The 26,006-nt window shown below is 44.6% G+C and overlaps 1 long non-coding RNA gene across 1 annotated transcript in view; it reads right to left on the reverse strand.

The window, feature by feature from the left end:
* Positions 1-208: 208 nt before the first annotated feature.
* The window catches only part of LOC144817784 (uncharacterized), a 417,790-nt gene continuing 391,992 nt past the window's right edge, over positions 209-26,006 (reverse strand). Inside the window, exons 3-4 of the long non-coding RNA XR_013606979.1 lie at positions 11,644-11,739; positions 209-639 (exon numbers count right to left, since the gene is read on the reverse strand). This is a non-coding gene — a long non-coding RNA (uncharacterized LOC144817784). The remainder of the gene's footprint in view (positions 640-11,643; positions 11,740-26,006) is intronic.

Below are 26,006 nucleotides of genomic sequence, written 5' to 3' on the forward strand. Positions count from 1 at the left end.
TAGTTACAGAGGGTAGTAGGACATGGGTATAACTCACTATAACTAAAAGGTAAACATACACTTCGAGCAGTAGATTAAAAAAGCAGGCTGCACCAAAAGGCAGCAGTGCAATTTAAACATAACACACAAAAAATGCTTCAGACATAAAGTATCAGAAGAATATTTTTTCCTTTATTTTCAACAATATAAATAAACCTTTTAAAAACCACCCTCTCTACCCAGCACAGGCACACCCAACTACCCAAACAAATCACCCCTTCTCCGTCCTGTCTGCGGGTCCAGAGATTCTCCTGGTTTTATTTTAGATGTGCCAACTAATGGCTCAGCTGTGGCAGCTGGTGCAGAACACAGTGTTGAAATTGGCAGTTTTAGCATGAAGGGGCATCAGTGGTAGTTGCATGGGTGGATGCCGGCATCAATGGCGATATTGTTGATGGGAGGCTGGAGGAGCTGACGGCTGACTTGGGAAACAGGAATCCGGCGCAGGGGCAAATGCCTCAGTCGCCTCCTCCTCCAGAGCCATTTATCATAGGTAGACGAGCACTTCCGGCTGCTCGCAGAGTTCCGTGGAATCTCATGGAGTTTTTTTGCTACTTCGCTGAAGTCAGTGGAGCAAAACTCTGCAAGTTTTACCCAGGCCTAATATCAAATGAAAAAGGTTTTTAGTTTATTTAGTACAAAGGACACATTTTGAATCTAAACTTGTGGGTCCAGCAGTACAGGTTATCCTCTATGAGTGGTGGAATATGGAGTATGTGGAGCCTGGCGTTCTAGAGAACTTCTTTGTTGTCCTGAATGTCCCACATATGTATCCCACTGTCCCTCCAAATGAATGCCTACCCACGGACTTACCTAGGGCCTGATTCACAGAACTAACTTAAGAATAAATCCTAAACTTACTACCATTTTGGTATTCACAGTAGGCACTTACTCATCTCGGTATTCACAGAGGTTAGGAGTCCAAACTTTAGGACTCCTAAATGCTTTATGTGAATACCGTAAGTCTTAAAGTTAGGATTTTACTCAGTTTAGGAGTAGTAAAGTTAGGACTCCAACTTTAGGACTCCTAAATGCCTTCTGTGAATACCCAAAGTCTTAAAGTTAGGATATTTTTCAGTTTAGGAGTAGTAAAGTTTGGAGTCCTAACTTTACTACTCCTAAACTGAGAAAAATCCTAACTTTAAGACTTTCGGTATTCACAGAAGGCATTTAGGAGTCCTAAAGTTAGGACTCCTAATTTCTGTGAATACCAAAATGACTAAGTGCCTTCTGTGAATACCAATATGGTAGTAAGTTTAGGATTTTGTCTTAAGTTAGTTCTGTGAATCGGGCCCCTAATGTTTGATAATGAATTTCCCCAGCAAACACCACAAGCCAGAACTTTCTCACAGGACTACCAACAGGGCAGAACTTCACCAGATTTTGGAAACATTGGCCAGAGACAGGGACAACTCAAGGGTGACACAGTGGCATGATGATGTACTCTGAGTACCGTTTTCAAATTCTGTTCAACTTATCACTCACCTGCCTCTCATATGCTCACATTATCTTCTCCACCCTATCATAATGCGGGATCCCCAGCTACTTTCTACCTGTCGCTATTCATATTTCTAATATTATTCCATGATGTACATACTGCTGATTCAACATACAATTTTTGGAGGACTTCTTAGAGGGCTCTGGGTCGACATGGTGATCTCCTCATATATAACTTGAACCTTGTTGATAAAGGGAGTATTGGTATATGGCTTGTTTCCAGATGGTGCTTATTATACTTCTAGGTATTGAATGCTACACTGAGCCCAATGTACCTTCTTTTGGGCTGTATCTCCCTACTTTCAACATATTTGTGGATGTATTTAAATGATGTCCCATATAGAAACCCTCCTGAGTGGCATAGTTTTGTTTCTTGGCCCTGTCCCGTTTCCCTGGTCTCTAGGCTTCTCTTTTCAGTGTCACTTTTCCTCATACAATGCCTGTGCCATGACTTCACTGGCATTTCACCCCCTGGTGCCTATATGATTCACTGGAGTTTAGCTTCTTGTCCAAAGTTACGTAGCATGCTATCTCTTTTTTCAATCAGACAGCCTAGACTGCCTGGGAAAACCCACCAAATAACTACATTCCCCCCATCATATTTCATATAATCCTAGGTCTCAAAAAGTGAATGTTCCAAACATGCACAAGGTTATCTTCTTTCCTAAAGTGTCTAGATTGATGGAAGAATTCAGTACACAGCAGTTCATGTGGGTGGAATATGGAACTTGGCACCCAACCATCTCCAGGATAAATTAGGTTACCCTGATGTTTGTACTAGAAACTACAGGACCATGTTGTTGGACCCAGTATCAGATCAGCAGCTGCGACCCTTACCCCACTGACAGGGATTATACTTAAAAATGATAACAGCCCAAAAAAGAAAATGTCATTCTCCAAAATGATCTCCTGTCCAAGGTAACTTACTGTCATATTACAGAGGGTAGTGTTACCAATGACTGCCCTATGTTGATGAGCCTTGACTTGAGCTGCACAGTTACCCCCAGCGTATTGGCACATGTGGGCTACGGTGTAAAGGTGACAACCATATGCTTAGGTCATATTTTTCTACATATATCACAAATAACGAACAATCTGTGGGGTCAATTCAGGCACTTGGGGTGGTGTACAAGGCTAACTGATGAGGAGTGATGATGAGGGATACAAGACTGGTAAAACAGAGTTTGAAGGAAGAGCAGTAATCCTTGAAACAGCTGTTCAGTGTCAATGTGATACCAAAACATCTCCAAGGACAAATATAGATGAGAGCTGGAATCCCTGAACAGATACTTGTAAAACTAAAGGAAATATGCTGTGGGCATGGGGAAATGGCTAGTGGCACAATTATGATAGAAAGAATACAAGTGCTCAATAGTGGTTTTCCAGAATGCAACTGGGACCCTGTTTTCCCATGTTCGTGATGTGGTTGAGCTGTCTGCTTCTTTCTATGAAAAAATGTCTGTGGCCTAAATGCCAGGTTCAATAGCAGGAGAAGATGTCTTCTGTGCTGTTTGAGTTAACCCTTGGATTGAGATGAGAGTAGAGTCCTACAGGGGGTGGATACAACCAGGGAGGAAATTGAAGAGGCCATATTCAACCTACCCTCGTGTAAGTCACCAGCGAGGAGTATTTCTGAAGTTAAGTCTATGTAATATATGACTCTGTAATTGTTCCTCTGGTATATAATGCATTAGGAGGCAGAATCTACAGGGTTTATAGGATCTATGTATGTATGTATAAACCATTTTATAGCGTGCTCTATTACTTGGGAGTATCCTGGCGCGGTGGAGAAAGGCAGAGAAAGACAGAGAGGGGACCAGCTTATGCCACACCGGTAAACAGATGAGTTTTCAGACTCTTCTTAAACTGACCCACGCCCTAAATGGAGCGCAGGTGAAGGGGAAGGGCATTCCATGCCCTGGCAGCCACCACGGCTATGGACTGACCCCCAAATCTGGACCACTTGAAGCGAGGAAGAGTCATTTTAAAAAGGGAGGCCAATCTAAGGGTGCGTGAAGGGGCATAAAAGATAAACCGTTTCTTCAGGTAGGCTGGCCCTTGATCGTGAGTTGCTCTAAAAGAGAGCACTAGGGATTTAAACAGAATGCACTGTGCTACAGGCAGCCAATGAAGGCTGCACATGTGGGAGCGAATGCTCTTCCACCTCGGAACATTAAACAAGAGGCGGACAGCGGCATTCTGGATAACCTATAAGCGTTTGACCAGATAAGCAGGGATACCGCTGAACAAAGCGCTCGCGTAATCCAGTCTTGATAAAATAAGAGCCCGGGCAACAGTCTCTTTTGCTTCTCTGGGGAGCAGTGGGAAGAATCTTCGCAGCGCTCTCAGGGTAGCAAAGCATGTCCCCGATAGCTTCCCTATATGGTCTTCAAATCTTAGATCCTCCCCAAACCATATACCAAGATTTTTAGCGGGCCACCCATCACCTTAGGGCTGGGAATGTTTGGAGGCCACAGCGAATCTTTAAAGCTGGAGGGAAAAGAGCCATAGAAGAGAGCCTCGGATTTGTCCTCTTTGCATTTCAGCTGGGCCATGGTCAACCAGCGAAAGACTGAGGACAAGCAAAGCTGGACTGCCGTGGTATCCAAATGATCGCCCGGCCAGGTGAACAGCAATTGTGTGTCATCAGCATAACCAATTATCTTAGCCCCGTACTGTTCCGCCAGGTAAACCAGGGGGGGTGATGTAAACATTGAACAGTAGGGGACTAAGAGTGGAGCCCTGGGGGACCCCAGTGAGAAGTGGTTTGGGCTCTGAGGCATGGGGCGGCATCCAGACCTGTTGCATCCTATCTGATAGTAATGATGTTAGCCAGGCCAAGGCACAGCCACCAATGCCAATAGCAGACAGCCTGGCGAGGAGGAGCTCATAAGGAACGGTGTCAAACGCGGCAGAGAGGTCCAGAAGAATCAGGACCGCTCAGCCGCCACCGTCCAAACACTCCCGGATTGCCTCCGTCATTTCAACCAGAGCTGTCTCAGTGCTGTAGGCCGCCTTGAATCCCGATTGAGCTGGATAATTAGAGGTATTATTTTGCTGCTTCCAAAAAAAGGAAGGGCCCATTACACTGTGCTAGCTACTGCCCAATCTCCCTGAAAATTGTGACCAAGATTCTGATGACGAGACTGCAATAAGTCATCCTTCATGATTCATGAGACATCAGTTTTATTTTTCGCTGAGAGTCCGTCTGGAAATCAACTTCAGACAATGTCACACATGGGATTTTGAACACTAGAGGTCACAAAAGGATAGTGGAATATCGTCTCATGCTTGCTTTTAGGTTCCCGTAGATGTTTGCAAGCCCGGGATGAAAAACACAGGTGACCACCTATCTAACACAAAACAACCTGGTTTTCCAAAGGGGGTCACCTAGGATTTTTGGCCCCGGGCTTGGTGACCATCTAGAGAACTCTAGCACACCCACACACTTCTGAAAACTAGACACCCAGAGAAGTCCAGAGAGGTATGGCTTGCATGGATCCCCCAATGTTTTCCTATCCAGAATCCCCGGCAAACCTCAAATTTAGCTGAACAACGTTTCCGTGTAGGAAAGTTGTCGGATCACCGGGCTGACACAAATTTCCTACCACCCAGTGTTCCCCCAGGTATCCCGGTTCAGAAAGGCAGTCCGAACTTGTCATCGTAATTGCTCGCTTGGAAACCGTGTCCATAGAGCTGTACGAATCGGCGCCGAATGGCTCGATCTGTACGAATGCCTTTCGGAACTGATTCGGACAGTCTGAATGCTTTCTGGGCATCGTAATCACTAGTTTGGAACTGTGTATGATTTGGTTGGAAACAAGGGTTTCAAATTGTATTCGGATTTAAGGCCATTCCGAACGGGATCGTCATCGACAGCTTAGTAGTAATAATTACTTCCATTCTAATAGCAAGCTTTATCATGACGCTATCGTGAAAAGGCCTTTGTTGTAAAGGCATTTTGTGAAAAAGACATCGATGTAAACAATGTTTCCTATTTAATGGGCTGCTAACGTGGGTGGTACAATCAGTGTTGCATGCCCCCAAGTAGCATTTAATTTAAGGGCCATTCGCACACGAAGTGTACTTTACTAGGGACTTATAAGTAAATTAAGTATGCCAATTGTGGATAAGCCAATGTTGACTTGTATTAAGCAGAAAGCATATGCACTTCAGCACTGGTTAGTTGTGGTAAACTGCCCAGAGTCCGAAAACCAACAAAAAAGAATTCAGCTAAACTGGGAGGAGGAAGACAAAACGTTTGGGGGTGACCCTGGCAATAGTGCCATTACCAGTATGTAGTCATTGCAAAGACACTTCTACATTGCTCATTGCACATTATCCTGGTATATACACACAAATCTAGCCTCTACTCTTTTTGCAACCTAATAACTAAGGCCATGTTCCCCTTATGGCATACAGCCTGAGTGCCCGAATAACATAATGCTAGAATTATGTTTGGATTTTGGTTGGGGCAAAGCAGTCTGCTTGAGGTTCACTCACTGTGGATCAATTTATCTGGATGGAGTTCTTAAATCATTGCCGAGGAATATGACCTATATGGGCCTGAGATCTAACAGTATAGACAATTGAGGCACAGCATGAGGAATACTTTGGGTAAAAGTGGATTGGCTGTATCTGATTCCCGTATGATGCAAAACCTTGTTCTATGGGGACACTACTGTGGGAATGTTGTGGGCCTACGTAGTGTATTTATTTTTGATCTCTGCTCCAATTAAATGCAGCCTAGCTCCAGATTTAAGTTTTAAGCTCCATTAAAATAAGAGATCGCTCCTAATGACTGGTCCATTTTGTTTTCAGACCATAAATAAGTTGAAGTTCTCTTTTTAAAAATTTTTACACAATTGGTACTGGTTGCCTTTTAAACTGCTGATTTACCTATTTCTATTGGAAGAAATGTGGCCAGTGACCATGCAATCTACTTCATACTTCTTATAGGACTGTGCTTGCCTAGAGACATACTGGAGGGCTCGCAGTCTAAACTGGCAACAATCAGTATCAGAGATCACTCCATCACCATCCATAGCTCTCCTTCATAACACCTTTTACATCAATAGGCTTTACCTACTATCTCAGATTGTTGAGGCTGTCCCTAGGAGCAGTTAAGCTGTATTCATTATGCCACTGGTGAGCACTTTACACCTTCCCCTGAGGAATGGATCAAAGCATTGTTTTGGATTGCCCAATAACCAATTGACTCCAACCTGCCTCAATTGTTCTTGATTGTATTTAGTAATGGCTCAATACTATTCCTATTTTACAAGGGATAAGTGCTTTCTCTCCCAAATAAGGCTGATCAGTTCCCCGCCGGCCATCACACCCACCAACTACAGCCTGCTGGGAGACCTCAACTTCCACCTCGACAACCAACTGGAACCTGGCACCACATCCCTCCTGCACAAACTCCACAACATTGGACTCCGCCAGATCGTGACCAAACTCACGCACTCAGCAGGACACACCCTCGACCCCTTCTTCACAACAGGAAACTCCATCACCTTCAGCCACACCACTGAATTCCCACGGACCGACCAACAATGTGTCCACTTCACCTTCAGAACACCAACCATCCACAGACACCAGAACCTGCTCCCACAAAGAAATTGGGCCAGAATTACCGACGACCAGCTAACCTCATCACTCAGCAACTCCACCCCTACAATCGCGGAAAACTACCCCAATGCCGCTGCCCGAACCCTGCACAGATGGATCACCGACAGCGCCCCCTCAAGAAAAATAACAACACCCATGCCAAGAAAGCTAGATGGTTTACAACAGAACTTCGAGAGTCCAGATGCATCTGCCGCCGCCTCGAAAAGGACTGAAGGAACACCAAATCCCCAGCAGCCCACAACAACTTTAGAGCAGCACCAAAGTCCACCAACAACTCATCAGAAAAACAAGAAAAAACAGCGGAGAACTCTTCAACATCATCAAGGTGTTCGCCCAACCTACCAGGGAGTCCACCGACATCCCATCTTCACAAGACCTCTGTGACAAACTCACCACCTTTTGCTACCACAAAAATCAAGAGCATCTATGACTACTTCGAAGACAACCAACACACTGAACGCTCACCAACCACCCTGACACGATAAAGCCAACGATCAACAACTGGACAACCCTCACCACCGAAGACACACTGAAGACGATGAACTCAATCCACTTTGGGGCTCCCACGGACCCCTGCCCCACTACATCTTCAACAGAGCCGCCGACACCATCGCACCCATGCTCCGCCACACCATCAACCTCTCCTTGGCAACTACATTGTTCCCTGATGACTGGAAACACACCAAGATCAACCCCCTCCAAAAAAAAACTCAGTTGACCCCACTGACCTCAAAAACTACAGACCCATCTCCCTGCTCCCCTTCCCAACCAAAGTTATAGAGAAAGCCATCAACAGCCAACTCACCACAATCATCGAATAGCACAACATCCTCAACACCTTCCAATCCGGCTTCAGAAAAAACCACAGCATGGAAACCACCCTCCTCGCTGCAACAGACGACATCTGCACCATACTGGACAAAGGAGAAACAGCAGCCCTCATCCTCCTCGACCTCTCAGCAGTGTTCAACACAGTCTCTCACCACACCCTAATACACAGACTCCACAACGCAGGTATTCAAGTCAAGGACCTTGACTGGATCCGCTCCTTCCTCTCTGGCAGGACGCAGTGGGTCGGACTGCCCTTTTCCTCTCAGACCCTACACCAATCACCTGCGGAGTCCCCCAGGGTTCATCCCTCAGCACTACACTCTACAATGTCTACATGGCTCCGCCCACCCCCATCGTTAGAATTTACGGACTCAACATTGTGTCATACACAGACGACACCCAACCCATCCTCTCCCTATCCAATGCACCGAACACGTCCAGACACAATTTTTGAGAAGGCATGATAGCAGTCGCCAAATCGATGAAAAACAGCTGTCTTCCACTAAACACCAACAAAATAGAAGTAGTCATCATGGGCCCTCACCCAGACGATGGAACGACACCTGGTTGCCCCCGCCCTCAGAAATCCGCCCACCCACACGGACCACGCACGCAAACTGGGAATCACCCTGGTCACCAGCAGACTCGACTACGGCAATGCACTCTACGTCGGAATAAACAAAAACCTCACACACAAGCTACAAAACATCAAAACGCCGCTGCAAGACTAGTCCTCAACCTGCCAAGATACTGCCACATCTCCCAGCATCAGCGCAGACTCCACTGGCTCCCCATCAAAGCTAGAGTTACCTTCAAGATACACACCCACGCTCACAAGGCCCTCCATGATTCCGGACCAGCATACCTGAACGGCAGATTCAAATTTCACACACCCCAAAGAACCCTATAATGAGCCCACCTTGCCTACACCATGGTCCCCCTCACCAAAAATACCAGATAAGGCGGCTGCTCCTTCTCCTTCCTCACGGCCAGAGCTTGTAACGCCCTCCCTCTCCTCCTCAGACAGACAACATCTCATGGTTGAGTAGTAGCGCTTAACAAGCGTGTGATTGATTGACCAGCTACCTCTAACTCCTTGTTTAACCATCCGTTGTCATAGTCTCCCTACCCCTAAGCAAGAAGACATTAAACTAGATACAGTAGCACCTATTCTATATAACTATGAAGTCTGTTCTCACACGCTCCCTCTCTGCCCACTTCCTTTCCTCTAAATCATTACTATTAATTTCCACCAGGCTGCGTCTACGGCTTGTATCAATTTACTACACTAATCCGAAAGGTAAATTTGCACATGATGTGTGTGTACTAAGTGTGCGGAACGTCAAATAAGCTTATAAATAGAGATTGGCAAAGTATCCCACTCTGCCCATAAAGTTTGCGGAGTATTGCCCACTTCACCCTCACGCAGAGTTCCCGAAAAACTCTGTGATGCGTAGAAGTATTTTTCCTCTTGCGCAGCTTGCAAATATTAAGTTGCCAAGCATGAGCATGAAAATTGCGCTCTAAACTACCACCCGGTGAGATTTGTCAACACGCGGCGTCGTGGCAGGTCGCCCTACTTGTGTTGCGGAAGCTGATGCACAAGTAGAAAATCTACTCGAGTGGCAGAAAGAAGTAGCGCCCTCTGGCGCTCTACATGGTGGAGTTTGAGCTGATTTTGCAGCATGGGACAAACTCCCAGCGCAAAAAGTCAGCACGATCAGAGCGACGTACTGCAGTCCGCAGGTTGCAGAACTGTGTGTAGCATGGCAGAGGTTTTGCAGCACTTCACGGAGTTCTGCAAAGTAGAGCTCCACCCAGGCAAGGTTGATGAGTCACTGGTAGAAGTAAGTAACTTTACAGTCTATTTTACACCGCTGTTTCAGATGGTGGGGACTTGTAGACCTAAACTTTTTACAAGTGTAATGTTGCTAAAACGTGTAGATGCACATGTCTACATCACCTGAAACAGGAGGTGGAGGCAGTAAAAACATCATATACAACTGAAAAGTTAGCATTACTAGTAGTAAATTCACAATCATATTTGATATTTCACACACTTGGTGGAGAACTTTGCAATCAGGCTGTGATATCTCTTTAGTAAAATACAGGAAAATTTAGAAAATTTAAAAGTTAAAAACAAATTAAGTGAAATATTAATGGAAATTATGTTTTTATTCATATTTTAAATGTACACATATTTAGTAAATAAAGCTATAGTATTATTGACTAAATTAAAAAGTATAAATTGAATACATTTGCATATAATAAATTACATTAAAATATTTTCTTTAAAAAATTAGGTAATATGGTTATATCTATATAAGATGTATTACAAGTTACTAAAGTTATGGAAACAAGTTATTTACATTATTATTTTTCTTTTATTTTAGTTACATTTCATTTTAAATTAAAAATGTTGTTAAAAATGTTAAATTAAATGTTAGCTCACAGCAGACAGAAATCTTCTCGACTTCCTCCTGACTAGTGCAACAAAGACAGTACTAACCAAGTGGAAAGACACCACCAAGGCCACTTTCAAGGGGTTGCTAAATTGGGTAACGTTCTTAGGAGGAGCCGACAGCATGGCATTAAGACGCACACCTTGGAGAAAACCTAACAGAGAGATGTGGTCATCATTAGACAGCTTCCTAGACCCGTACAAACCACCCTAGACAGCTAAATTAGCAATAACCATCCACAGTGCTAGATGGCCGATCCTCAACGAGCCGCCAAACATTTATATGTTATATGTATATGTTATATGTTTACAACTAGGCACAGGGCGAAGATAAGGGGTCCTTTACAACAAAGCCATAAGGATGACCAGCCTATCGGGACATTTAACAAGCCACCCAATAGCCATATACAAAACGCTTCTATATAATTTATGTATTCCAAACAGATCAGCAAAATGCTTTAATTGCTTTTAATGTTACAGGTTTTATTTGAATGCTGTTAAGTAAAAACCAATAAAAACATATTTAAAAAAACAATTGTGTTTAATACAATAATATTAAATTATAATTTATTTTACATTTTTTTTACATTAAAATACATGTGTATGTTTATACATATTTAAAGAAATTCATTTATTTGAACAAGATTTCCTGAAGGCGGTCTATTTTAAGTCAAATATTTTCTATGGGAGGGTGATGCTGCACCTGTGAGAGATTATGGGTAGTTCTGGGCATACTCCAGCTCTGAGCTGGAGTATATATGACAGTTTTGGTTTCTTTTTGTCTTTAATGCAGTTTGTTAACAGTAATGGATAGACTCTTTGGTACAAGAGTACTTGTTATTCCTTACCCCCATTCTTAACTCTCCCATGGCCCCTCCATATGCGTTCCTTAACCCCTCTCCTTTAGTAAAAATGATTCTCTATTTTCCAGGCAATCTCTCCTGTCCCTCCCATGTTTACTACTAAATGTATATCTACATGTGCTTAGAAGTTCTTCACAGCTGAGGCAGAGATCACCGCTTATAAAAGATACGAGAGTCGGAGATGGAGACCTCCACATATAGGTTTGTGAATAGCACTTTGTAGTATGTTATTAGTGGTATTGTAATACTAATAAACACACTATAAAATGCATACACTAAACCAGGTGGGTTCTGGGTCATGTCACGACAAGTACTTACCCCCTTCCCTATTTGTCCTTGTTGATATTTGTAATGGAGACTGAAATACGCTGAGTCTGTACTCTTGCTCTATCCTTTTCTTTAATAAATGGAATGCTGCAGAAAAAAAATATACAAAAGAGTAAATAGTGGGCTGAGCTACACCAATCAAAATTCTGAATCTTCCCTAAATGATAGAGAGAGAAGATCAGTTGGACATGGTGCAACATCCAGTTTGTATTGTTTTAATGCTTCCACTACTCTATCAATAGTTCTCTGATTGGCTTTCCTTACATGTAATGGAAACAGGACTTTCTGGTAAGAAACGATAAAGGAATCAATGCAAATCAAACCACCATGCACTCCCCTAGTTTACAGAAATGTGTGCGTTTTGTAAGTTTCATTAGATGGCAGCTGAGCCAAGCCTGGGCCACAATTCTGCAGTGAATTTGTATCCTTATTGAAAAACAGTATTTATTGCATTTTCTCCTCATTCGAAATCCAAAAGTAAGGAAAACACTTTGGCAACATTTTTTGCAATTCCTTCTTTAATTATTCAATCGCCTAGAGCAGAGACATAATGTGAACAGAATGGTTCTTGGTAGCAACGGTAGTAAAAATATAGAGAAGAGCTGAAAATGAATTATTTACTGACTATTATTGGTGATATACCTATCAGGACTCATGTTTGCTATTTTTAGATCAGACGATTGGACAGTTGACCAAGGATTTGCAAGAAATTTCAGCAAAGTCTTTGATAAACTCAAGGTAAACATACAGGAGTGGAGGTAATACGTATGATCACCTCGATTTTTAGAAATATTGTCATAGTTATTGAGTTTGTTAATTTTTATGTTTATAGTGAGTACCAGTACTGAGTTCAGAGGAGAACCCTCAAATAAAGCCACAGGTTTGTAACGCATCGACTACATCGCATCCTACAAGCATATAAGTAAGGCATTCCAATCAGGAAAACAATACCAAACCTGAGAAAGTGTTTCTCTATTTGGAAAAATAGTGCATTGCAAGGTTGTGTATCCCATTAATGTAGAAATAGTAACGTTATTGAAATTGTTGTCAACTTCTGTGTCTTGCTCCTTGTGCAAGAACATTTCAGAACTGTCAATGTGTGTATACTGTCATCATTGATGTGAAAGTTGAAAGTTTTTTTGATTTTTTTCGGATTTACTTGTGTAAAAATTGTTGTATATTTTGGTTGGGTGGGTTTATATGAATTGTTTTAGTCAGATTCAGTTGTAATATGCTTCTGTATACGATGAATGTTTGTAAAAACTGAGTAGAAAAATGTGGAAAAGATTAATCATGTGATCACTATTATTAAATAGAGTGTTCAAGAAATTGAATGTGTAAAAAGAGTCAGTCAGTATTGGCATTTTTCGTGTTGGTAACTTTCTAAAAGTGGCATTTTCAAAATTGTAATAAAAAATCAGACTTTACCATTAAAGTAAGGGTGGGCGGTGAACCCCGCACTCCGTTGACAGTGCGAAGTTCTGGCAAAAATTCTGAATCCGCAATGTAGCGGAATTTTCCCCCACCCCTATATTTGATTATTTGAACACTCCATTTTGACACCAGTCAACAAGAATCTTGGAACAGTAGAGCACTCTGGGATCATAGAAGTGGCGGTAATGCAACTTACCTCTGCACTTGACATATTAAGGCATAACTTAATACATCTGAAAGCTTCCTCCTGTGAGGCATCCCTCACCCACAGTAAGAAACTCAAAACTTCGCTTTTTAGGGACCGCATCCCCAACTCAAATTACTACGCTAAGAGCACCCCGTTCTTCAATGGGCAGGGCCTGCACCCAACAATCAGACGCTTCGTTCACTGGCTTCATGGGACCAGATGGCCATCCCTCTGCTGCATGTTGTTTATGGATCTTTTCAGTCATTATCCTCACTGAACAGTGAAAGGGCCCTGTACTGGTAAAAGCTTGGAAGCAGATTGGTGCTTTACAAAACTCATTTTTTCTGTTTTTTAAAAGGCGATACATAAATATCTGTGTGAGGCTGGCCAGAGGAGTGAGACTCGGGGTACATGCATCATTTACGGTGCAGGCATAAGACATATTCCAGTCCCCACTAGTAAAGCAACGGAGGCACGAGGGAGATAAAGCAATCTGCCCAGGAGCAAACCGTTTATTCAAGTGGGGAAGCTGAGATTAAAATACAAGTTGCCAATACTTGCCAGTGACAATCGAATTCGGGCTAACAAATACATTATTAATGCAACAGATGCAGCTGTATCATGGCTAAGGGGAGTGACACCCTTGTTATACCCCAAGTGCCAGGCAGCAGAGAATGAAACAACGCGGCTAAATGAGCTGCTCACACCTGATGTGGGGGTGCTTCTGTGCTCCAGAAGAGGCACACACCTAACTTTCTGCCCTGCAGCCATCCACCCCTCCTACTGATGCACCCTCCCACAGTGTGAAAAATATCCGCTAACCCCTACAATGCTTCCCATCGACGCTGACAATGATGCTGAGCTTCAATTTAAAAAAAAAGTTTGAGTGGAATTTCCAAGCACTGTCTTACTTTGCACACAGAGCCACCCAGGCAGCAGCCACAGTGCCAGGGACAGGGAGTGCATGCACCACATGTCTCCCTGCAGCTTCCATGGCAGAGCGGGGGCACTGCTTGAATGAATTCAAGGGGTGTTGTAGGACTGTGGCCGTGAGTGTGCTGGAGTGTGCATGATCCTCAGGCGACTAGTCAGATAAATAGAAATACTCAAACAGTGTCCAGGGCAGCGACAAACACCGATCCAGATCACAGACACTGTCCCTTTATGGAATCCACACTGATATGCCTTCAGGATGGGTCCAAAAATCAATGCCTCTAGTTCCACTTTTCAACAGCACAATGCTCCACTGATAACAGATAAAAAAGATTGTTGATTAAATGGGTCAGCGCAGGTGCGAACTGCCGTCTCCCAGTATCCCATTCCTAGGCACGTGCGGACCCTCGAGCTAAATGTTGGTCCCCCTGCGGAACGTAATCCATTCCCACTCTTTATAACAGATATCCTGTTTATTGTCCTTGTAATGAAGTGTGAGGCACTTGTCAGCATCAAAAGCTATGCATTCTTTTTCCTCAGAAGAATGAGCAATGAAAAGGTGGCAGGAGATACAGCCATTGAATAAGATCTATGCCCAGTTTCTCGGGGTACCCAAGCTGGTGGAGAGAGCAGGGTGTAGACAACAGTAGGGGAAGGGGCAGGTGGTACTCTGGACTTGTCATCACCTCCTGGGTTGGGGATTACTTTTGCAATTTTTTAAAGGTACAGGCATTAAACACCATCCCTAGGTGGTGCCTACTGCGTGACATCTGAGCATGAGCGAGACTCAGCGACCTGAGACACTACACAGTGTAGTTTCTCAGGTTACTGTGTCTTGCACATGCGCAGATCTTACGCAGGAGGCACCGGTCAGTACTCACACATCCCATTCCCACCACTGAGTGTTGTCTGGATGATTGTCCATGTGCATGCTGCTGGGCTGAGCACGGTGGATACAGATTTCAAATGTTACAAGGTAAGGAAGGACCGAGAGGCTAGGGACAGTTTTAATGACTGCACCTTTTGGAAATTACTAAAGTTAAATCCTATAATTAGGGTGTTGAATAACTCCGCAGAATTCCACAGACTTTTATGCATCTCTGCAGAATTCCATGTAGTGCAACTCCGCGGACTCCATTCACCCATACATTAAAGAGGGTTTATCATTACAATTAAATAGACACCAAACATGAGGTAGCTACCTGCTCTCAATTGGAAATGTAAGCGTATTAAATGTAATAAGGAATCTTATTCATTATCCTATGGGAGGGGTAGGCCTCACTGTAGGATATGTAAAACTTAAAAAGATATGTCCAACCTTTTAATTATACAGCACCCTGCCCTATGGGCTACCTAGAGCGTACCTTAGTGGTGACATATGGGTAATAAAATTGAAAATTAAGGCTTTGCAAAGTGATTTTAATGTAAAGTTGACGGGGCATTTTAAAACTTTGTTCATGCTAAAATTGGAACATGTTTTAGAGCGCTACATAAGTGGTTGGCACAATAGGGCTTGCCTGTTCTACTGAGGCAGGGTTGAGTCTGATTTGCATATGACTGGGTTCCCACTTAGGTGTCATGGTAAGCACAATAATGAGAGGTTGGAATGCTAACCTGAGCAATTCCAAGTGGTTAGAAATATTGCAAGCATTCTGTTAGTCACCTTTTGTGTTTTTGATGCAACACCCTAAGTGTTTAAGGGTATGCCTAGACATCAGTTCTGTGCTCAGTGTGCCACTGGGAGCAAGATATATCTGACTGAAAAGCCCTAATTAGGTCAACACTCATCTTTGGTTGCTTGTTTTCTGGTTCAGGGAAAATCTGGAAAGGCAGTTCCGGATGACCTATTGGTGCAGGGTCAGGACTAATATGCATGTGGCTGAGTCATAACTGATGTGGCATCGTAGGGCAAAATAATGATACGGTGGTATGCTTACCGGGCTATATCCAGTGCTTAAACCTACTGCAAGCATTCCTTCCATCAACTTTTCAGTGTCTGAAGTACTTATTTTTCCAGAATGTACCCTATTGGATGGAACTCGTAAATCTAGGCCCGAGATTGCCTGAAATATTTGCCAAGCATCTACCCTATTGAATAACTCTTCAAACCTTGCAGATAATTTCAATAGCCTTTAATCCATAGCTTAAATTCTTTTACTTGCCAATGTAATTTAATATTGTGTACCCTTACATTTAAACAATACATATTTGATGGACAAATTCCATTGTGCTTCAAACTGGGCCTTGCACTTGCACCAGAATTCAAAGAACATTAACCGCCAATATAAAGATGATTCTCAGCTTTACCTAATACATCACCAACACCATCCATATTAATAAGCAATAGATGACAATTAGATTATTATTTCAGAGACAAACCACAAGAATGTAGTACTTGAAACTCGATAATGTCAATACCCTCTTTACTGGCCTACTAAAACTGAATCGTTGACGTTGTAATACTTTATTCGATTGACATTTATCATAAAAGTACAAACATACAAAAATATAAAAACAATCCATCCAAAGTACTACAATTACATCCAGAACAGCAAATAGCAAAAATAAACGTCTGTAAAAACAGTTTAAAAACCGTTAAAAAAGGTGATTATACATGATCCAACAATCTAGAGCGTATTATCCAAGCACCCCCCAAATATTCTGCCACCCCACAGATGATATACATTGAAACAGTGTTGGTTGTAATAATACGGAGAGCTGACTTATGATCTTTTACACCCAACTCTCTACATACAGGTTTCAACCATTTAGTCCTAGCAGATTTATAAGCCGGACAGGCAAACAAAAAATGACCAACGATTTCTTCTGGGCATTGGCATTTTAATTCAATCGCCCTCTTAGACTTCCACTTTTTCAAAAAAATGTTAAGGGGCAGGCTGCCATACCTTAGTTTCAAGAACAAGGTTCTATCTCTTTCTACTTGTAAAAAATCCATAAATGGTTCCAACTTCATAGATGGTTTATGATTAAGAAAGTTCGTCGTTAAGGTCCCCAGATTTGAGTTGCAGTTGATCTTGGACTCAACCCAATCCCAATATAGTTTCTTTACAATTTGCTTTGCAGGGGGGGCTTGAGACGCCCAGGACTCCCCCAAACCTATTGATTTTACTAGTTTCTTAAGGTTGTTAAGCCACTTTATTTGGTGAGAAACATTTAGGTTTATTAGCTCGTCCAACACTCGGGCGTTCCCAGCTAGTTCCTCAGTTCTTCTAAGACGTACCCAGAATGGCAGTGGACTTAGCTGGACTTTGTCCGAAATCGATTTTTTGCAAAGGTCAAAAAATAAGGGCAGCAAGGGGGTAGAGGCTGGAAGTGAGACTAAATCTCTAAGAAACTTATTTTCCGCCATTGCCAGTGCGTTAGTATTTTCAGCACCCCATAATTCGGAGCCATACACTGCCGAGGTCAAGGCCTTCCCTTCATAGACTACCAAGGCGGGGGCAACCGGTCTACTCATCGAGAGGCGCTGGTTCTTCAATATTGCACCGGACACCCTTTTAAGATTTAGAACCATTTTTGAGATCTGCGAATCCCAACTCATATTATTGGACAGCCTCACCCCTAGATAATCAAATTCCTTAACAACCTCTAAGGGGGATCCACACAAAGTAAGACGAACATTCCTAACCTTTCTGTTTGGGGTTAAAACCATTAGCTTTGTCTTCAGAGTGTTAACTGTTAGCCCACGATCATTACAAAAGAGAGAAAGCGGTCAAGCAATTTTTGGAGGCCCTTAGGGGTCTTGGACATCAAGAGGGTATCGTCAGCAAAAAGAAGTGTCGGGATTTGGGCCCAGATCTTTTGACTGGGGTGAATGTGTGACATTGATCCACATTCTGTCCATCATTGTTGTTTTTGCAGTAACCGCTCTAAGTGTACTGGGGATGCTCAGACGTGAGTCCCAGGCACTCCACACCACTGGAAGCAAGCTAGCCGGGCTGATGAGAGGTGTTACCTCGAAACCGGGCCGGTCCTCGGATGCTTGTTTCCGTTCTGGGAAGGACATGGCTTTTGTAGTTCGGACTGGACTGTTCCCATGGGGCACAGGGTCAGCGCTGATTTGCATATCGCCATTGTCTAACCCAGGGTGGTGTGGAGTGGAAAAACGATGGATTTGGGCCCAGATCTTTTGACTGGGGTGAATGTGTGACATTGATCCACATTCTGTCCATCATTGTTGTTTTTGCGGGGTTTTCTCCCCGGCAAGGACGGGGGCATCTGCCGGATCCTCCATCAAATGGTCCACCACCCCATTTATAAAGAGGGAGAACAGTGTCGGCGCCATCACACATCCTTGCCGAACCCCCCTGCTGACTGGTACCCTCTCTGTCAATTGACCCTGGCGCCCCCATCGTATCCTAGCATAATTGTCTTCATGCAGTTTGATAACAAGTTGCAACAAGGAGCTGGGGAACCCCATAGCTTTTAAAATCTCCCACAACTTGGCACGTGGGATAACGTCGAACGCGGTTTTCAGGTCAATGAAAGCCAGATACAAGCAGCGCTTGGAAATTGATACTGACTTCCAGTAAACCGCACAAAACCGGAAGACTTGGTCCATTGCCCCAACATTCCACCTAAAGCCCGCCTGGAAGTGGGTGAGAATATTATTATCCATTAGCCATGTCTCAACACGATTTATAATGACCCTGCCAACTACCTTTTGAATAGTATCAATTAAACTAATTGGTCTGTAGTTTGCAGGGTCCTCTCTATTTCCTTTTTTAAAATCGTGATCACCTCCGCCCCTTTCCAAGATTCCGGGACGGGATGGCCTAACTGGACAAGAGTCATTAAATTAGCTATATACTCTGCCCAAATTATGGGATCATGTAATAGAAGATCACCGGGCAGACCATCTGGGCCGGCCGCTTTGCCTGGAAGTATATTTAAAATAGCGGCCTTAACTTCTTGCTGAGAAAATATTATTTCATTGCCTGACAGCTCCATTCCATTACCGGACAACTTCAAATCTGGATTGCTATTACTGCACTCTATTGGGGGAGGCAAGGGAGTTTGGTCGATAACATCGCTATACAATTTAAAAAAAATTGCATGCCATTGTTGTTCTGTAATATGATTTAAGATAGGATCGGTACCCCTCCGATCTAACTGATTGATCAGTTTCCAGAAAATAGTGGAATTCTTTCCACTGGCAGCAATTTTAAGCTGCTGCCAATGCTCTTCCTCCCAATTTTTCTTCGCTAGGGCAGTAGAGCCACGGTACTCCTTTCTAGCTAACCTTACTGCCGTTTGATCCTTTAATTTTATCGCTGCACCAATGGCCTGTCTTTTGGCTCTGCATTCGGCTGTATACCACAAGTTCGCCCTCGGCGGTCTATTGGCCACCGATGAGTTCCTTGGGGTGTTTTTAAGAAAGTACTCTCCTATTTTCCCTGTGAACTCTTTGTATTGGTTCAATAATATATGCCCCACAGGGGAAACCTCTCCCCAATCCACCGCTGCAAGACTTGAGATTTCTTCTTTAACTAAAACCCTAATATTATTGAGTTTCTCCTCTTCGCATTTTACCACCTCCCACCTCAGTTTTCGGTTACAATTGGAGGGGATAACTTCCTTCGTGACCATCTCTAGGCCCCCATTGATACTAAACCCTTGTGCCCAATCAATTTCCATGCATAATGGGTTGTGATCGCTGTCTGAGGACTGCTTAACCTCCATATCTTTTAAACTAGCCCAAGAATGAATATCTAAAAATAAATAATCAATTTGCGAGCGACAGCTTATTCTGTTATAGGTCCCATCCCGATCGGAAATAGTCTGCCCGTTTAGTGCCCTTAAATTATGTTCCAAGGGTAATGCATTCAGCTGTATTGCTCTGTATTGCTCTGGCAGTCCACTTTTTAATAGGGGCCAGAGCTAATGGGGGTATAGCCTGTCTCCAGTCTTCAGAGTTCAAGCCCAAAATATCCTCATCATCTAGGGGCTCAAATGTACAATTAAAATCACCCCCAGCAGGATTTTAGAACTAGGTGGAAGCTCTGACAGTTTTGTATCTAACAGCTTGATAGTTTCCGATCTTAAACCACCCTGAACCCCTCTTGCATAAGCACAGAACACATGAACAATTTCCCCATTTCGGTTTTTCGAGGAGATATGCAAAATGTCATTGGACTGTGCATTATGTATGGTGACAATACAATTCAGGTTCACCCTTACCCAAATGAGCAGTCCACCTGAAGGGCGGCCTTTTCCTATAGAGACTGCTGAGACAAAATAAGTGGAATATCCGTTTTTATACTGAGGGGACAAGCTCCAGGTTTCCTGGAACAGACATATATGGAAAGGATCAATAAAGTCGTGCCAGTCCGGATTGTCAAGATTTTTCCTTAGTCCCGCAATATTCCATGAGATGATCTTAATTGGAGAAGGAGCAGCATTTGATAAAGCAATTACAGATGATAGCCGACAATCCAATTCGGTCATTCTAGTTGTCACATTGACCTCAGGCACTTCAATCTTTCCTCCTGATATGGATATATCCTGTAAAGGCCTTATCTCCTCCGTTAAACCCTTTTGTCCGGAGGCATGGGTTAAATGTCAATCAACAGCTTCCAGGGCACTAAAACGATTAAAACAGGGTAATGAAGGTGGATTGTACTGGTGTCCGTACCATTCCCTCTGGGACTGGTTAAACCCAAAGGGGGGCCTACCTACTCTTCTTTGTACTGTACTCCATCCTCTCTCCTCACCCCCATCCCAACAGTTTGCAATGTAATCCTGGGGAGGCTCTTCTCTCAACCCTCTTTTTATGTAATTAGAGGGCTTTAGCCAACTCCACCTATTACTGCGGTGATCTGCAAGCATATAGAAATAGGAAAGAGGTTTAACTAGAATGGGTGAATTGATGTCACATGAAGGTCTAGCACAAATATACTCCACCGTGCGTAGGTCCTCAAATGTGACGACTATACAGTCCCCATGGACATTTTTGGGATTCTCACCCACCCAAGGTGCTCTCTCCAACATAAGTAGATTACTATGGGTATTGGGCGGGAGTGGGTAATTTCTGTCTAACCAATGGCCGACTTTGTTTTTAAGAGCCCAATACGATTCTGATGAAGAGGGGGAAAGCTCAGGGACTCCAATTAGGACAATTACATACGGATGGGCATCGGGGGGCAAGTTAAAATTCCGGCGTAGTTTGTTATTCGCTGGATGGGGTAGTGGTGGTTTGGGCCCAGGAGTGATGGGTGGTGTGGGGACAGCAGTAGTGGGGCCATTTACTGTATGTGGTACACTTGGCACAGTAGAGAACGATGTAGTACTGTTATTTGTATTAACCTTAATTGGTGTTTTTTTGGACGAACACACTTTCGGGGTAGGATTTTTCCCTACAGCTTGTATATTAGACAATGGTAGTCTAGCAGCAACCAGTGGCAATCCACCAGTTGTCTTTTTTCCAGGAACAATTGGTCTAGCTTTTAATTCCTGGTTTAAGGCCTGCAGTTGATCTTCAATACCTTGAAGTCTAAATTCCAAGGGGGATAGTAGGGATTTAATCAGCTCGGCTATAGAGCTCATAAATATGCCTTTACTATTTTCAGGCTCTTCAAAAGATTCATCCTGGCTACTCTCTTCAAGAAGGTCTGCCATGCTTGGGGTTGAGATTGTATCTTCAGGAATGCCCAATGGTAGGGGGTGTGAAACACGGCGACCATCTGCTTTGCCTTCACTATTTTCCAAAATAACCACAGTTTCCCTCTCCACCTCAACTCCACCCGGTGTACTAATTGGGTTATTAGAACTACCAATCCCGTCAACTATAACTATGGGATCTGCACTAACCTTGCTTGATATTTGGGAACTTTTAGGGATAGCACCCTCCCTCAAACCTCTTTGTGCAAGCGTTGTGACAAGATCTTTTGTAGCGGTTGGAATAACCGATAAGGGAGTTGGGGGTGTTACTTGGGGAGTAGACTCCCTGGATACTGGTTGAGTAGTAGAAGTAGAATGTCTAACAAGTGATGGCTGAATAGAATCCAATGTAGGGGTACGTTGAACTCTAATTGGTGTGTGGGCAGAGGCTATAAGGCCTAAGGATGATCTCCTCACTGCAGCAAGATCCTGTGACACTCTTCTTTCCATGAGGGCTATTCCCTCATCGATTAGAGTGTTTGTGCGCACAATAAAGTTATCTAAGGTGCCCGTTAGTTTAGAAGCACTAGCCGCAGCTTTACTACGGGTTTCCCAAGAGCACATCCCTGTGTCAAGGGGTCAGAATCCAACTAGTACCAAATATACTATACGACAGTGATAATCAAAACAAAACAGCCAATGATAATATATGGCAGTAAACGAAAATTACTCACTGATTTACACCCAAGTGACTAAAAAGAGAGCAGGTTTCAAATCCGAATACAAAGTCAAGAGTTGTGGCCCAGACCAGACTCTACAGGCCTCGGAGGGCCACAGAGGGCCCGCCCTTTGCCCGGGCTTCGCTCCGTGCTTCGTCCGAGCGCGTCCCGTGTGTGCGGGTAGCGGGCTGCTTAGGTGCTGATGCTGTGTGGGCGGCGCTTCCGGGGAGAGCGGGACAGGTGACGGCTGTTGACCTCGCAGGGGCTCCTGACACTGGAGTCCCTGCTCTTGCGCTCGCAGCCCCGTTTGAGCCTCCACGGCCCCAGACAGTCAAGGGTGAAGCGGGACTCGCGGAGCGGGTCCGGCGAACAGTTGCTGCAAAGAGATGCTCCGGCACTGGTAAGTAACAAGGGTCCTTTCCCCTTCACGGTCTCCTCGCTGAAATGTGGTTTCTCACCTGTTGGAAGGAGGGGGGCTGATTTATCACAGTCCCGCGCTGTGGGGCGGCGCTTCCGGGGAGAGCGGGCCAGGTGACGGCTGTTGACCTCGCAGGGGCTCCTGGACACTGGAGTCCCTGCTCTTGCGCTCGCAGCCCTGTTTGAGCCTCCACAGCCCCAGACAGTCAAGGGTGAAGCGGGACCCGCGGAGCGGGTCCGGCGATCAGTTGCTGCAAAGAGATGCTCCGGCGCTGGTAAGTAACAAGGGTCCTTTCCCCTTCACGGTCTCCTCGCTGAAATATGGTTTCTCACCTGTTGGAAGGAGGGGGGCTGATTTATCACAGTCCCGTGATGTGGGGCGGCGCTTCCGGGGAGAGCGGGCCAGGTGACGGCTGTTGACCTCGCAGGGGCTCCTGGACACTGGAGTCCCTGCTCTTGCGCTCGCAGCCCCGTTTGAGCCTCCACAGCCCCAGACAGTCAAGGGTGAAGCGGGACCTGCGGAGCGGGTCCGGCGAACAGTTGCTGCAAAGAGATGCTCCGGCGCTGGTAGGTAACAAGGGTCCTTTCCCCTTCACGGTCTCCTCGCTGAAATATGGTTTCTACGAGTTGTCCGCGCGGCTGCTGGCGTCTGGAAAGAGCCTCAACTTAAAACTGAATCACAATCCTGCTCTTCATGCCAGAGTTAGATAGATTACTATGACTAAAATGTTCAACAAGTTAACCCCCATTCTAAAAACTCCCCAGTATCTTCCTATTTCTTCCTATGATTTCCTATTGAACCAAAGTCAAGCCAGTTTGTATTATGAACATATTTTTACATTCAGACACCTCTTCTACATGACCGAAAATACATTTTGGTTATCAAAAACATGTTACTATCGCCCAGTCCTACTCTAACTTTACTACTAGACTCAAACTCACTCTTATCCGCTCCCACCACCACTACTTCTTGTGGCATTACCTTGCTCCCTAGTGATACGCAGGGATGGGTAAGTGTTGCAAAGTCCTCCTGTGTACCCTGTGCACCCCCTTTTTGGGCTGACTGGTACTAGTGGTAACTAACTCTGACTGTCCCTGGACTCTGTCTTATTCTCAGGGCCAGTGCTATGTTGAAAACACAGTGAAACACACATATACATGCGGGTACACATTATATTAGGGTATACTTAAAATTGACATGACTCACCCTATCAGTCCCTAATATATAATTGGGCAGGAGGATAAAAACCACCTTAAAGTTCCTAGTGTATAATAGGGCATGGCGGTTTCAAGGCCAGCAGCCCTTTCTGTACTTGCATGTGTGCACTGGTGAGAGTCTGAGGATATTTAACAGGCAGTCCTGTGTTGCAGCACTGCTTTTAAAGGTAAATTGTGCCCAAATTCGACTTTGGTTGTAGGAGCACTTAAAAAGTGATAAACTACAATATTTTAGAGTATTTGGTACCCCCAAACTCTCCCCTAGGTGTATCAATAGGTGGGAGGTAATGCAATTATACGGAGGACCCTTATGTGCCCTGGGGTTAGATTAAACTGCACATTGCACTTCCGCCATTGTAGTAAAGTGACCAAGGGGTGGGGGGTCCTGTAACTGTAAGCAGGCCCTGTATAAAATACGATTTATATTCCCCGGTGACCCGGTGATGGAAAACATATACCTTTCATATTTCTCATTGTAGATCCCAGCCTCATAGGATAACATGGCAAGACCTCTGTGACAAACCCACCACCTTTTGCCACCACAAAAATCAAGAGCATCTATGACTACTTCGAAGACAACCAATACACTGAACGCTCACCAACCACCCTGACACGATAAAGCCAACGATCAACAACTGGACAACCCTCACCACCGAAGACACACTGAAGACAATGAACTCAATCCACTTTGGGGCCCCCACGGACCCCTGCCCCACTACATCTTCAACAGAGCCGCCGACACCATCGCACCCATGCTCCGCCACACCATCAACCGCTCCTTGGCAACTACATCGTTCCCTGATGACTGGAAACACACCAAGATCAACCCCCTCCAAAACAAAAACCACAGTTGACCCCACTGACCTCAAAAACTACAGACCCATCTCCCTGCTCCCCTTCCCAACCAAAGTTATAGAGAAAGCCATCAACAGCCAACTCACCACAATCATCGAATAGCACAACATCCTCGACACCTTCCAATCCGGCTTCAGAAAAAACCACAGCATGGAAACCACCCTCCTCGCTGCAACAGATGACATCTGCACCATACTGGACAAAGGAGAAACAGCAGCCCTCATCCTCCTCGACCTCTCAGCAGTGTTCAACACAGTCTCTCACCACACCCTAATACACAGACTCCACAACGCAGGTATTCAAGTCAAGGACCTTGACTGGATCCGCTCCTTCCTCTCTGGCAGGACGCAGTGGGTCGGACTCCCCTTTTCCTCTCAGACCCTACACCAACCACCTGCGGAGTCCCCCAGGGTTCATCCCTCAGCACTACACTCTACAATGTCTACATGGCTCCGCCCACCCCCATCGTTAGAATTTACGGACTCATTGTGTCATACACAGACGACACCCAACCCATCCTCTCCTTATCCAATGCACCGAACACGTCCAGACACAATTTTTGAGAAGGCATGATAGCAGTCGCCAAATCGATGAAAAACAGCTGTCTTCCACTAAACACCAACAAAATATAAGTAGTCATCATGGGCCCTCACCCCGACGATGGAACGACACCTGGTTGCCCCCCGCCCTCAGAAATCCGCCCACCCACACGGACCACGCACGCAAACTGGGAATCACCCTGGCCACCAGCAGACTCGACTACGGCAATGCACTCTACGTCGGAATAAACAAAAACCTCACACACAAGCTACAAAACATCAAAACGCCGCTGCAAGACTACTGCTCAGCCTGCCAAGATACTGCCACATCTCCCAGCATCAGCGCAGACTCCACTGGCTCCCCATCAAAGCTAGAGTTACCTTCAAGATACTCACCCACGCTCACAAGGCCCTCCACGATTCCGGACCAGT

This window comes from Lissotriton helveticus, chromosome 2_1, assembly GCF_964261635.1.
Source record: "Lissotriton helveticus chromosome 2_1, aLisHel1.1, whole genome shotgun sequence".
Classification (NCBI taxonomy): domain Eukaryota; kingdom Metazoa; phylum Chordata; class Amphibia; order Caudata; family Salamandridae; genus Lissotriton; species Lissotriton helveticus.